Source organism: Brienomyrus brachyistius, unplaced genomic scaffold (genome assembly GCF_023856365.1).
Source record: "Brienomyrus brachyistius isolate T26 unplaced genomic scaffold, BBRACH_0.4 scaffold36, whole genome shotgun sequence".
In the NCBI taxonomy this organism is placed as follows: domain Eukaryota; kingdom Metazoa; phylum Chordata; class Actinopteri; order Osteoglossiformes; family Mormyridae; genus Brienomyrus; species Brienomyrus brachyistius.
In genome coordinates this window covers 3,276,563-3,289,343 of record NW_026042311.1, presented here as the reverse complement: position 1 = coordinate 3,289,343, position 12,781 = coordinate 3,276,563, and the positions used below count along the sequence as shown (strand labels likewise).

Here is a 12,781-nt window from a genome sequence, read left to right as displayed (position 1 = left end):
CCTGAGGTTCCTGTTCAGGGCTCTGATGAGCTCGTGTGCACAGCCTCTGAGCCGCCGCCTCCCGATCATGGAAATGCTGCACTGGTTAATGCGGGTATTCCTGAGGTTCCTGTTCAGGGCTCTGATGAGCTCGTGTGCACAGCCTCTGAGCCGCCGCCTCCCGATCATGGAAATGCTGCACTGGTTAATGTGGGTATTCCTGAGGTTCCTGTTCAGGGCTCTGATGAGCTCGTGTGCACAGCCTCAGAGCCGCCGCCTCCTGATCATGGAAATGCTGCACTGGTTAATGCGGGTATTCCTGAGGTTCCTGTTCAGGACTCTGATGAGCTCGTGTGCACAGCCTCAGAGCCGCCGCCTCCTGATCATGGAAATGCTGAACTGGTTAATGCGGGTATTCCTGAGGTTCCTGTTCAGGGCTCTGATGAGCTCGTGTGCACAGCCTCAGAGCCGCCGCCTCCCGATCATGGAAATGCTGCACTGGTTAATGTGGGTATTCCTGAGGTTCCTGTTCATGGCTCTGATGAGCTCGTGTGCACAGCCTCTGAGCCGCCGCCTCCCGATCATGGAAATGCTGCACTGGTTAATGTGGGTATTCCTGAGGTTCCTGTTCAGGGCTCTGATGAGCTCGTGTGCACAGCCTCTGAGCCGCCGCCTCCCGATCATGGAAATGCTGCACTGGTTAATGTGGGTATTCCTGAGGTTCCTGTTCAGGGCTCTGATGAGCTCGTGTGCACAGCCTCAGAGCCGCCGCCTCCTGATCATGGAAATGCTGCACTGGTTAATGCGGGTATTCCTGAGGTTCCTGTTCAGGACTCTGATGAGCTCGTGTGCACAGCCTCAGAGCCGCCGCCTCCTGATCATGGAAATGCTGAACTGGTTAATGCGGGTATTCCTGAGGTTCCTGTTCAGGGCTCTGATGAGCTCGTGTGCACAGCCTCAGAGCCGCCGCCTCCCGATCATGGAAATGCTGCACTGGTTAATGCGGGTATTCCTGAGGTTCCTGTTCAGGGCTCTGATGAGCTCGTGTGCACAGCCTCAGAGCCGCCGCCTCCTGATCATGGAAATGCTGCACTGGTTAATGCGGGTATTCCTGAGGTTCCTGTTCAGGGCTCTGATGAGCTCGTGTGCACAGCCTCTGAGCCGCCGCCTCCCGATCATGGAAATGCTGCACTGGTTAATGTGGGTATTCCTGAGGTTCCTGTTCAGGGCTCTGATGAGCTCGTGTGCACAGCCTCTGAGCCGCCGCCTCTTGATCATGGAAATGCTGCACTGGTTAATGCGGGTATTCCTGAGGTTCCTGTTCAGGGCTCTGACCCTCACGAGAGACGCTATCCTGATCATGGAAATGCTGCACTGGTTAATGCGGGTATTCCTGAGGTTCCTGTTCAGAGCTCTGATGAGCTCGTGTGCACAGCCTCAGAGCCGCCGCCTCCCGATCATGGAAATGCTGCCCTGGTTAATGCGGGTATTCCTGAGGTTCCTGTTCAGGGTTCTGACCCTCACGAGAGACGCTATCCTGAAAGAGCTCATCATCCTCCCCAAAGACTGGACCGATAGAAATGCATTGCGTTGTTTTTGCCATGTTTAATGAGTGTTAGGTGTGTTAAGTGTTCAGCACGAATGTCGAAGTGTTCAGGACTATTTGGTTGTAATTGTAAAGTTGTAATTGCCAGTACTGTAGTTGTGTGGTATATTATTGTTTCGTTTTCCTTTTATATGAGATAGACATCAATGCTGTAAAGGAGTAAATGTTATGTTCACATTAGATATAGGAACTACTTTTCTGGTATGTACCACAATAATTAACATACAGACTGGCTACCGTAGGAATACGCAGAGTTAGAGAACTATATAGTCCTACACTGAGAAGTGACATGCGATGCAGTACAATTCCTAGTAAAGACATTGCTAACTTTACTTTGGTGTCTGTTGGATGTATGTTGTGAAAGTGAGAAACACAACGATGTACATTCAGAGCTTCCCGATGTCACAGTGGAAGTTGTACATGATGTTGCTCCCGGCTGTATAGCAATACCATGTAACGCAGCGCGAACACCTGCCAAAACTGCACGTTCTATGGCCTCTAAGTGAGCAGAATTCGCCATGTTGTCCCGCATCAGCCCTAACCTGCGCTCTCGTCGGTACCACCCATTTTACACAAATGGGCGTGGCTAATTTGCATACGTTCTCAACATTTAGAGTCTACATTTAGATTTAACATTTATATTTAAGTTTTATATTTAACATTTATATTTATATTTACATTTAACATTTATATTTATATTAAAGTTTTATATTTAACATTTATATTTACATTTATATTCACATTTACATTTAACATTTACATTTAACATTTACATTTAACATTTATATTTAACATTTACATTTAATATTTATATATAGACAAACCATTTATACTTACATATGATAAACAATTTTGAACATAATTTACACAGCAAAAAAACCTGATAATCCACAACACCATTGACTTCTAGCTAAATGTCAGAAAATTGCACTAAATGTTGAAAAAGTGGCAAGTACAAAAATGTTTGCTACCTTTACAAACAGCGCCCCATACCAACTAATTCCAATAACCGCTTATCCAGTACAGGGTTATGGGACACACACATCACAGGAAGCACAGGGCACAAGGCAGAGACACCCTGGATGGGATGCCAGTCCATCACAGGGCAAACACTCACTCACATGCTGAGGACAATTTAGTGACACTAATTCACCAAACTGCATGATCTTGGACAGCAGGAAGAAACCTGAGGAAACCCACAGGAACACGGGGAGAATATGAAAGCTGTACATGCAGAACCAGGAGTGGAAACCACACCCACAAGCCTGGAGGTGTGAAGTGAGAGCAGCTGGTCTGAAGTCCTGAAGGGAGCTGTAGCGCCATTTCTTTGGAACAGTGTGGAGCCGTCCTGCATTACTGCTTATCCTGTACAGGGGGGTGGGGAGCCTGGAGCCTGTCCCAGGTGGCACAGGGCAGGGGACACAATGGACAGGATACTAGTTTATAGCAGAGCACAAACTCACACATACAGACTCACACTAAGGGCAGCTTAGAGATCCCAATCGGCTGATCGCAGTTTCATGTTCTCCAAAGTAGGAGGAGAAAGCCCACATTGGAAGAACATGCAGACTTCACACGTACAGCAGGAGGGACAGGAAACAAGCCAAGAGACAGAGGTTACACTCCGAGACCCCACACCCCCCCACAATCACACATACTGTTAGGATTTATTTAAAAGTTACATTTTAATGCTACAAAATGATGACTGACTATGAACTTCATATTCCAGAACTGTGTTGGAATCTATGCTGACTGTAAGAATGTTACCTTACAGGATTTACCCGTTTCTGTGCCCTGTACCTACAGTAAGGAGCTGGGATCTCTGCTCCTTCAAAGCAGACATACTCACTCGCATATGATTACAGTTCTAGTACATAGCAGATACTGTTGCTGAAAGTGGTGAACAAGTGAGGCAAATATAACAATGCAAACATGCCGCTGTCAAGGTGCTGCCTGGGCACTAGTGCAGCTAGGCTGGTATTTCTGGGGTCCACAGACATCACTGGTGGTTGGTGTCGTGGTCACCGGGATGAAAGACTCGTGCAGCAGGTGTTTCTCAGACAACAAACAGGGACTTACTGGGATCAGGATGGGAGGCTATGGAACCAGCAACACGTAAGGCACAACATCAGTGATCAAACTGGGGAACACAGGACCAGGAAGCACTTAAATGGAGGACTAATGATGGAAGAGACTGGAGACAGCTGGGAGTGTTTAACACGAGGGCTGGAACGAGACGTGAGACCAACAAGCAGCAAACATGGCCTGTTAGAGCCACGTCAGGGAGGAGGCGGGACATTTAATTTCATTTTTATATAGCGCATCACAGAGTCGTCCCAAGGCACTTTACATAGATGTGTAGTCATACATTACAACATCATTAAAGACAGTAATACACAACGGGAAAAAGGAAAGAAAGATATTAAATAAAGAAAGCCAGATGACAACGGAGGAGAGGAACCAAAAAACCCCAAGTAAGGAGAAAAAAGGACCTCTGGAGGTCCATGGACAACTGGCTGCCCAACCCCCCCGGCAGACTAATATTACTGAGAACAGAAAAGAGTGGAGCTGCTTGCTAAAGGCCAGGTGTGAGGTGTGATTAAAGTCTGTCAATAAGCCTGTTCTCCACGCTGGCCTGTGTAGGGTGACACTCAAGGCTGCACCCAGGATGACACAGTTAGCAGGTCCAATTCGCAGTGTCACCCCTCCATGGGACAGAACCAGGACTCCAGCTGACCCCGCCCCAACCCACCAAAAGCATGCGCTCTGGCCATGAAGTCCAAAGGGGTTAGACAACAGGGATGGAACCAGACTGGACTCTGGACTAGACAGGGGACGACAGAACAGATGGTAGACAGGACAAGACCAGACAAGACTAGACAGAACACTAGACAGACAGCAACACCAGACATAAGAGCAGTTGCAGGACATCACTAAGGACATGGAGCGGATAAAGGAAAAGCTAGGAACCACAGGTACAGCAGTCCTGTCAGACCCCAAAACAGGACGAACAGGTGGAGGGTCAACAAGAACAGGGGCACAGGATGCACAAGACAAGGAGTGATGGGGCATCCAGGGAAGCCAGGCAAAGACTCGGGGCTGGGGACCCTCCTAGGGTCCTTTCCAGGTGAGGCTGAACTCCGCCGAATCACAGGACCAGAGGGTCTGGGAGGGCCAGCAGGGCCGGAGGACATGAGGGGTTGGGAGGTGATGAGAGAACCGCAGAGCAGTAGGGCAGCAAGGAGACAACAGGACAGGAACAGGAAGATGACAAGGGACATACTGGGCAAGAGCAGAGACTGGCAAACCCTCTCTGGGAGACAGACATTCTGCCTGCCGCTTTCTTGGACTCCTGTTGATACTGGTGACCAGAAACTGGGACCAGAGTAACCGGAGTCTGGGATGAAGGAGGGACCCACGTAGCAGGACCCAGGGCAGTCCAGCAGGACATCCTCTGGATCCATCTTCTCTGGGCTGGTGGCAGCCTGCAGGCATGTGCCCATGGGACGTCAGGATAGAAAGTGGGCACCAGCAGGCCGTCAGGAGATGAGGTCGGCGCCGGCTGGACGTCTGGGGACATTGAGGTGGGTGCTGCCCAGGCATCAGGGGACAGAGAGGTGGACGCTGGCCTGACATTATGGAGCAGTGTGGCAGGTGTCGGCTGGTTACCAGGGAACCGTGTCAGATCTGCGGGGCGAGTTGTGGGGGTTGGGTGCAATGTGGATGAGGTGGCAGTGTATGCAGGGGCCTAGGCGGACCCATCATCGGCTACCAGTTCTGGTTCTAGGAACATGGAATGTAACCTCTCTGGTGGGAAAGGAACCTGAGCTGGTTGGGGAGGTAGAGAGATACCGACTAAATATATGCACAGGTTGGGCTTGAGAGGGGCTGGACTCCCCTCTATTCCACTCTTGACTTGCCCCTGGTGAGAGGGGCTGGGCAGGTGTGGGTCTACTTATGTGCTGATTTCACACGGCCGCCATTTTGAATGGAAAGCGAGGCAGAGGAGGGAGTCACCCCAAGTGGAAGCCTGGAAGTACAGTCACATAACAACGGCTTGGACCGTAAACTTTGAGCTGGTGCCACATTTTACCATAAACGATGCTGAAAAATGGGCTGAGGAGGGATGTTGAATATCAAGAGCAGTTCTGTTAAAAGGATACAGCGACTGAATAGAGGGGAACATTACTGATATTAAAGGTAAGTTAACGATTAGTCATTAGTCATTCATGCTGGAAACAATATTTTGACATTTGCAGATTAGCTAGTACATTCGTACTAAAAATCTTCAGCCCCACTGTAAGGAATTATAGCAGGAGGCAGCTTGGTTATATGAAACATCCTCACTACTGTAAATCCATGATTCTGCAAAAGTGTGTTTTCTAACTTTGAACTGAGCTTCTAAGTGTCCCCGTTACAAGGAAATCAAGGGAAAGATAAATCTTAATCACATTCACGTCTTTGATAAGATGTACATCCTGGTTCACAAGAATATGCCACAGTAGCATCGACGAATTTTGTGGAATTAATCCCACCTCAGCCTCGTTTTCATTTTGAAAATGGTGACCTCTGCGAAATAAGCTAATAGCCCCCCCAATTCAGTGCCAGAACGTTGGAGTTCACCCCAGTGAGTGAGAGGGTTACCTCCCTTCCACTTCGAGTTGGCGGAGGGGGTCTGACTGTTTATGCGTATGCACCGAACACCAGCTCAGAGAACCTGGCCTGCTTCGAGACCTGGGAGGGGGAGCTGGGAGGTGCCCCCCGTGGGGACTGCATTGTCCTGCTGGGAGACATTAACGCTGATGTGCGTAGCGACAGTGAAACCTGGAAGGGTGTGATTGGGAGGAACGGCCTGGCCGATCTGAATCCCTGTGCTGCCCACAGTGTGTCCATAATGAACAGCATGGTGGAACATAAGTGCTCCTGTGACCGGAGCACCCTGGGCCGCAGGTCAATGACCGATGGCCGTCTGATGGGACTGGCAATTTGTCACTTTTAATATCTGTCCTTATATGTTTCATGTTCTTTTCATTAAATTTTTTATTTTTATATGTATTCCTACGATTTTACTTTGTGCATTAAGCATTTTATTTCTTATCATCTTTTCTGGAAAGCACTTTGAATGACCTTCTTGTATGAAGATGTGCTATACAAATAAACTTGACTTAAACCGACATAAAATATTCATTCTCTGCTCACTTCAGCTTCTCCAGTTTACAGCTGGGATCCTCCAGTACAGCAGAGAGCAGCTTCACTCCTGAGTCTCCTGAGTGATTTTAGCTCAGATTCAGCTTTCTGAGGTTTGACTTCAGAGCTGAAGTCAGGGAAGAACAGCCTCTCTGTGACTCTACAGCCTGACAGTCTATAGAAAGGAAACCACAAAATTTCAGACAAAATACAGGCAGCAGCGACCTGTCAATCATCAGTGCTGACGTTGCCAGTGACTGGCCTGGACCCACCAGAGCAAACAGCCCTTCAGCCCCCCCCCCCCCCCCCCCCCACCCCACCCTTCCCCCATCCCAGGTCTCCCTGTTGCTAATAAAAAGCTGCCATTCGGGGGTAATATTCTGCACTTGGGTTTGCCTGAGTGCCTCTGTTCCTGCAGCTGCCACACACTGTTCACTGAAGCTCACCTTTTAGCGTCACTGACTGTAATAACAGACATAAATGATTGGCTTCTAAATTATACCATCCAGTGAGAGCAACCCACTGTATCAAACAACTGGACTCTCTCATCCCCAGTCCTGCCAGAAGAAGAGCACTGAGGACAGAGAGGATGAGTCCCTGGACTGACGTCAAGATCAAATGGTGTGACATCATAGAAACCGCAAGATGCCCACGGTCGAGCAGAGAACCACCCGTGAGGAAGTGAGGAATGCCAACAGGAGGCGGTTGGTATTAGATCAGTGGGTAATGCTGGTAGAGTAACCAGTGCTCCCACCCACTCCTTATTTTCTACATCCTTTTTTGCCTGCTGTCGTGTCACAGAGACACAGAGTTTGGCCAAAACACACTGATGCTCTTCTGACTGTACATTAAGTCGCTCAGTCCCCACAAGCCGTAGTGAGGAATTGTCTCTACGAAAAATGACCCTTTTCACAGAGACCCCTCTGTGTTGTCCTGTGTATGTGACGCAGCTCCTGACCCCCTGCCCAGTCAGCATGATCCCCAATCCCCATTTATCCCCAGTTATCACTTTGCGAGGCTGCAGAAGTCCTGCCATTTCCTGCAGACTTCAGTCCCAGATCACTGCTGGCCACAGTAGCCTTTCATCCTGGCAGCGATTTCCCCCCATTGTTTTCTCCACATCCTTCATTAGAAGGAGATGTGAACATCCCCAGCAACTACTGCAGGCCTGTCCGGCTTTAAATTACGCAAATTATAAAGATAAGTTAATTGCAAAAAACTTTATGGATGGAACAGTATTTTCAGAAATTCTGTTTGAGAGCCCTTAGCACATGAACATTTTACAGCCTGTGGTCCACACAGATCTGTACAGTACAGTGAGAGCTGAGGATAGAAGAGATTCATCTCTCATAGCTGACAGACGGCTGATATGACACAGAATTGTGGTCATGCAGCAGATTTCTAAAATAATAGAGTATTTTATTTGATGTAATTCCAAGGAAATATGGTTTAGCTTCTTCTATGGGACTGTGAATAGTCCAGCCCATGCATTTACTCTAGTGTACAGCAGAACAGTATTACAGGTTTTTTCAGTCACTTTGGTACATTTCTCAGATCAGAAATGAAATTCTCATAACTACTTGTACAACCTCCACATCATCGAGTCCCTTTTGCACATCATAAATGCAAAGTCTCATTCTTTTGGTCAAATTGCAAATGCTTTGGCTCAGTCATGCGAATAATTATGTACAATCCTACATTTTCAATTTTTCATGACATGTTGGTCAAAATATATTATACTGGTTCTCTGTTGAAAAGTCTGACATATGGTGTTAGTTCATTATATAACTCATTACCTGCAAAATGGTCGTCATAGTCGCTCAAGCATGTTCTCTATACATCTGTACAACTGTGCATGTATATATATCCAGTACTGTGCAAAAGTCTTAGGCAGTTGTACTTTGGCTTAGAAAAAAAGCACAATTTAACATTAGAATGTGTGCAAATTAAGAGTAACACAATAAAAACTAGTAATAATTTCTTAAGTTTTCTAAAAAGTTACTGATATCTAGTTGGATGGCTAGATGAACACCGCTTCAGTTCCCAAACTTCTCCTCAGGGGGACCTCAGCCGTTCCATGATTTTGTTAAATTTCACAAATAGCTCAATTAAATATATAAATATATTGGTTTAAAAAGTCAGTGACAGATTGACTAGCTGTATGAGGTGGGCTAGTGGCCAAGTCAAAAAATGCATGGCTGCACTGGACAGTCACTGCAAATACTAGGATGATTTTAGCAGAGGTTCTGAAATGGCGAAGCTGACACACTTTGACAGGCATCGTATCATAGTTTTACACCAACACGAGGATAATCTAAACATCATTTTCTTTGCCTGCCTAAGACTTTTGCACAGTACTGTATATATATATTTAGGTCCTCAATCATGGCCTTACAATGGCTGAGGCTGGTCGGCCGAATGATGGGAGAACAACCATGTCCTCAACCATTCAAACATTTCATAGAGCCAACAGGTATGTAATCCAACAATGTGCCCTGTACTGTAATATTGTCCTCTTACTGCAATGCTTCATATTACAGTATCCATTTGCATTTAATATTACACAGTGAGTTTTACTTTATACAGTTACATACTGGATGTATACTGTAGCACACATGTCGCGTCACTCACGGTCACACACACAGATTAACCTCCCCCCAAACCACAGGCAATATGCCAGGACAAGCAGTGTAGTACAATCTTTTATTAAACATGCAAGAGCAACCCCACTACTTAACACACAGGGGGGGAAACAGAATATCTAATACGACGAAGGGGGGGACATGCCCTACATCTTTCCCACTGAATACACCCCCATAGAATTAGCACTTCAGTCTCCGAAATTCCTGTGAAAATGTTACTGCGATTGAGCATGTACATGCGCGATTGACTACACACCAATACAATCCAAATCCAAAACACACATGGTAAATGTGCTTTTCTACTTTTATGAGAACTGAAAGCACTTTACAATTCATGCCTCACATTCACCCATCCACACACCGGGGGCGGAGGCTGCCATGCAAGGCGCCAAGCTGCACGCCGGGAGCAATTTGGGGTTCAGCATCTTGCTGAAGGACACTTTTTATGGGGTGAGAAGAAACCAGGGCTCGAACCTGCAACTCTCTGGTTGCTAAACGATAGCACTACCTCCTGCGCCACCATCTTCCCCAAATGTAGGGAGAAGGAGGTTCCTCGGCGCTCCCAGATGTGTTTGGCTGTAATAAATCTGGAATATAGCTATATGACATAGTTTTTGATAACACCAGCATTTATTTTTTAGACAAAAATGGCAGGCAGATCAGAACTGGCCAGATTTGATGTTGCAGCTTTTAATGAAAGACAAAACAAAATTAAAAAGTGGTGAAGTTTGAATGATTGTGTGTTTATTTCAGTTGTTGATGTTGATAAGATTGGTTTCCTCATACAAATACAACACACATGATGTTTACTTGAAATGACTGAAAAGTGATACCAGGATCAGGGGGTCAATAAGCTTTTAAGTAATAATGTGGATTGTGCTTGGGGTGGAAGCTGCACGTTGTGTTGAAGAAAAGTATAGATTTTCATTTTATAAAATATTCAAAGTAATTGTAATAATAATATTAGTGACGTTCATTTTAGATGACATTAATTACATAACTAATAATACATTGAGAAGAAATGTTTTGTTATTGTGTAGATGGAAAGACATGAAAGTAATGTGGAAAATTGCCTCTTACCACTGAAACACATTGGTATGGGTGGTGCTAATAATAGTACTGCAGCCAGCCAGTAGGGGGCGCTTGACATGTTGCGTTTTCACCTTTTAGAGACATTTTGGTCTCCATGTTTTTTACAGTCAATGCTTTGATGACAGATTTGAAAGCAGTATGCATAATGCATCAGGACTCACACTGAAATTGCCTATATGTGGATATATTATGTAACATGGTTCTGTAGGAATGCTGGTACCTTGGAAACAATATACAAATATACCTTATATGTGAGTTTGGATATGGGTGTGGCTGCAACTGGAGAGGCTTGTAGTTCTGCAAAGTTTTCATAATGGTTGTTGCAAATATTATGTAGAAAATATGACAGAGACTTGAATGCAAACATGGGTTTTGTTGGGAAAATATCAGTTCATGAAATACATTACTGAGGAAACTGTAGTTGTTTAAACTCGTATTTAATACTATTAAGCACAGACACATCACAAGGAAAATAAACTATTATTTATAATAATTTATATACCGTGCAATGATTAAACATAAAAAAACTATAGCATAGAAAAATCGAATGATACTATCAGACAAAATGGCCATGGAGATGTAACAGAGAGCGGTGAGCTGGAGACCAGAGTCTTGACCCTGAGGAGTGAAATAAAATATTTAATTTCTCTGTTGTGTCGCAAACCTGACAGATACACTACTTGTCAAAAAGAAAAGAACTTACTTCCTCACGCATTTCTAAAAGGATGTTTTTGTCAAATCCCTCCAACTCAATGAAAAACCACAGATCAAGATCACATATTATGGCCTAAATAAAAATATAATATAGATATATAATATACACAGTTCATGGTGCATTTTGTAATACTCAAGACACACCAAGGCCATGCACAGTGCATACTGATAAAAGGGAGGGGAAAAACACTTCAATACATTCTCTGTATCACAAGTGTTACGTCCAACAATTCAAGGTGGTCTCTCTTACAATTGACACGCGCGCTCGTCCGATCCTCCCGTGTGCCACGCCCCCTCGTTAACCTCGTGTGGAATCTCCATGTCATTCGCTGTTTCCAGTTGTTTTCATTAGTTCTATGTATTTAACTCCGCGTCAAAATATATTTTACCCGTCCAGTCATTTAAGTCCCTACTTCTATTGTCCTGTGTTCCTAGCTGGTTTCCAGATTCTCCATCTTCCTGCTCCTGCTTCCCCGATCCGTGACGTGACAACAATCAACATGAACACGCCACAGTCCACAGAACCAATCTGTTGAGGAACATCCTGCAAAATACAAAATAACACTAACGAAAACATTTCTTACAATTCTAATACAAATGTAACGACAGAAAATGCTGAAATCTACTTTACCATGTTTTTCAAGCATTTTCCAGTGTCCTGGGCTTATTCGGTTTGTCAGTTTGCTGCAAAAAGAATTTTGGAATTGTCAGGGGCAACATAACTACAGCTTTTCATGAGACGGGATTAAAACTCTATGTATGAATTAATGGACACACAGAAGACCTTTTGTCACATTTGTAAATGTTTCACTGTTGTGCTACATCTGGTTGTGAGTGTTACCGAGAGCGTATGACAGTCTCTGCCCCAATTGTCGTCAGGAATGAACGAAGAAAATGATGATTAAAATATTAAAAAACAGCAAACGATACGACTTAAATATTATAGCATTTATTGTACAATATACTATACATATGATCAGGAGCGCACATAACTGCATGGTGCGCAAGTACGCATTCCCCGTACACGCGGGGCAACTCCTTGTTGTAGCAGCGGAAATGCGTATTTATTTTATGTGCATTCACGCTGTTATGACAAGAAATTACCGTGCATCTTAACATTTAGGCTAATTTGTAATTCTTTCGCGGCATGAAGGCTAAAATACACAATGATTTCTTGTCATAACAGCGCGTATGCACATAAAGTAAATACGCATTTGCGCTGCTACAAGACATTACCACGCGTATCGCTTTAGACAGCGAATGAGTACTTTCATATCAGTTATGTGCCCCCTGCATATGATCATTTTTGCATATAAAATAAGGGGGGCGACTTACGCAGGGTTGCCAACTTGGGTCAGCTTGTTGGCATGAGATTTTCAATTCGGGACAAGCCTACACACGTATTCACATTTATATAACAGTTTCATTACTTTGTAAATAGTCTTTATGGTTTGCAAACTGCCGAAACGCTTCTGATGCAGCCAGTTTTAGGTTTTAAATGGATTAATGGAGATTCTCCATAAGATTTATTGCTGTGAGCGTTTGAGTCCGAAAGCCCGAG

The 12,781-nt window shown here is 45.1% G+C and overlaps 1 long non-coding RNA gene across 1 annotated transcript; it reads right to left on the bottom strand.

Annotated features, from left to right (window-relative positions):
- Positions 1-11,012: 11,012 nt before the first annotated feature.
- LOC125722009 (uncharacterized) lies at positions 11,013-12,770 on the bottom strand. The gene is made up of 3 exons (XR_007386055.1): positions 11,852-12,770; positions 11,210-11,764; positions 11,013-11,124 (listed from the first exon to the last, which is right to left on the bottom strand). It is a non-coding gene; the product is annotated as an uncharacterized LOC125722009 (long non-coding RNA).
- Positions 12,771-12,781: the final 11 nt, after the last annotated feature.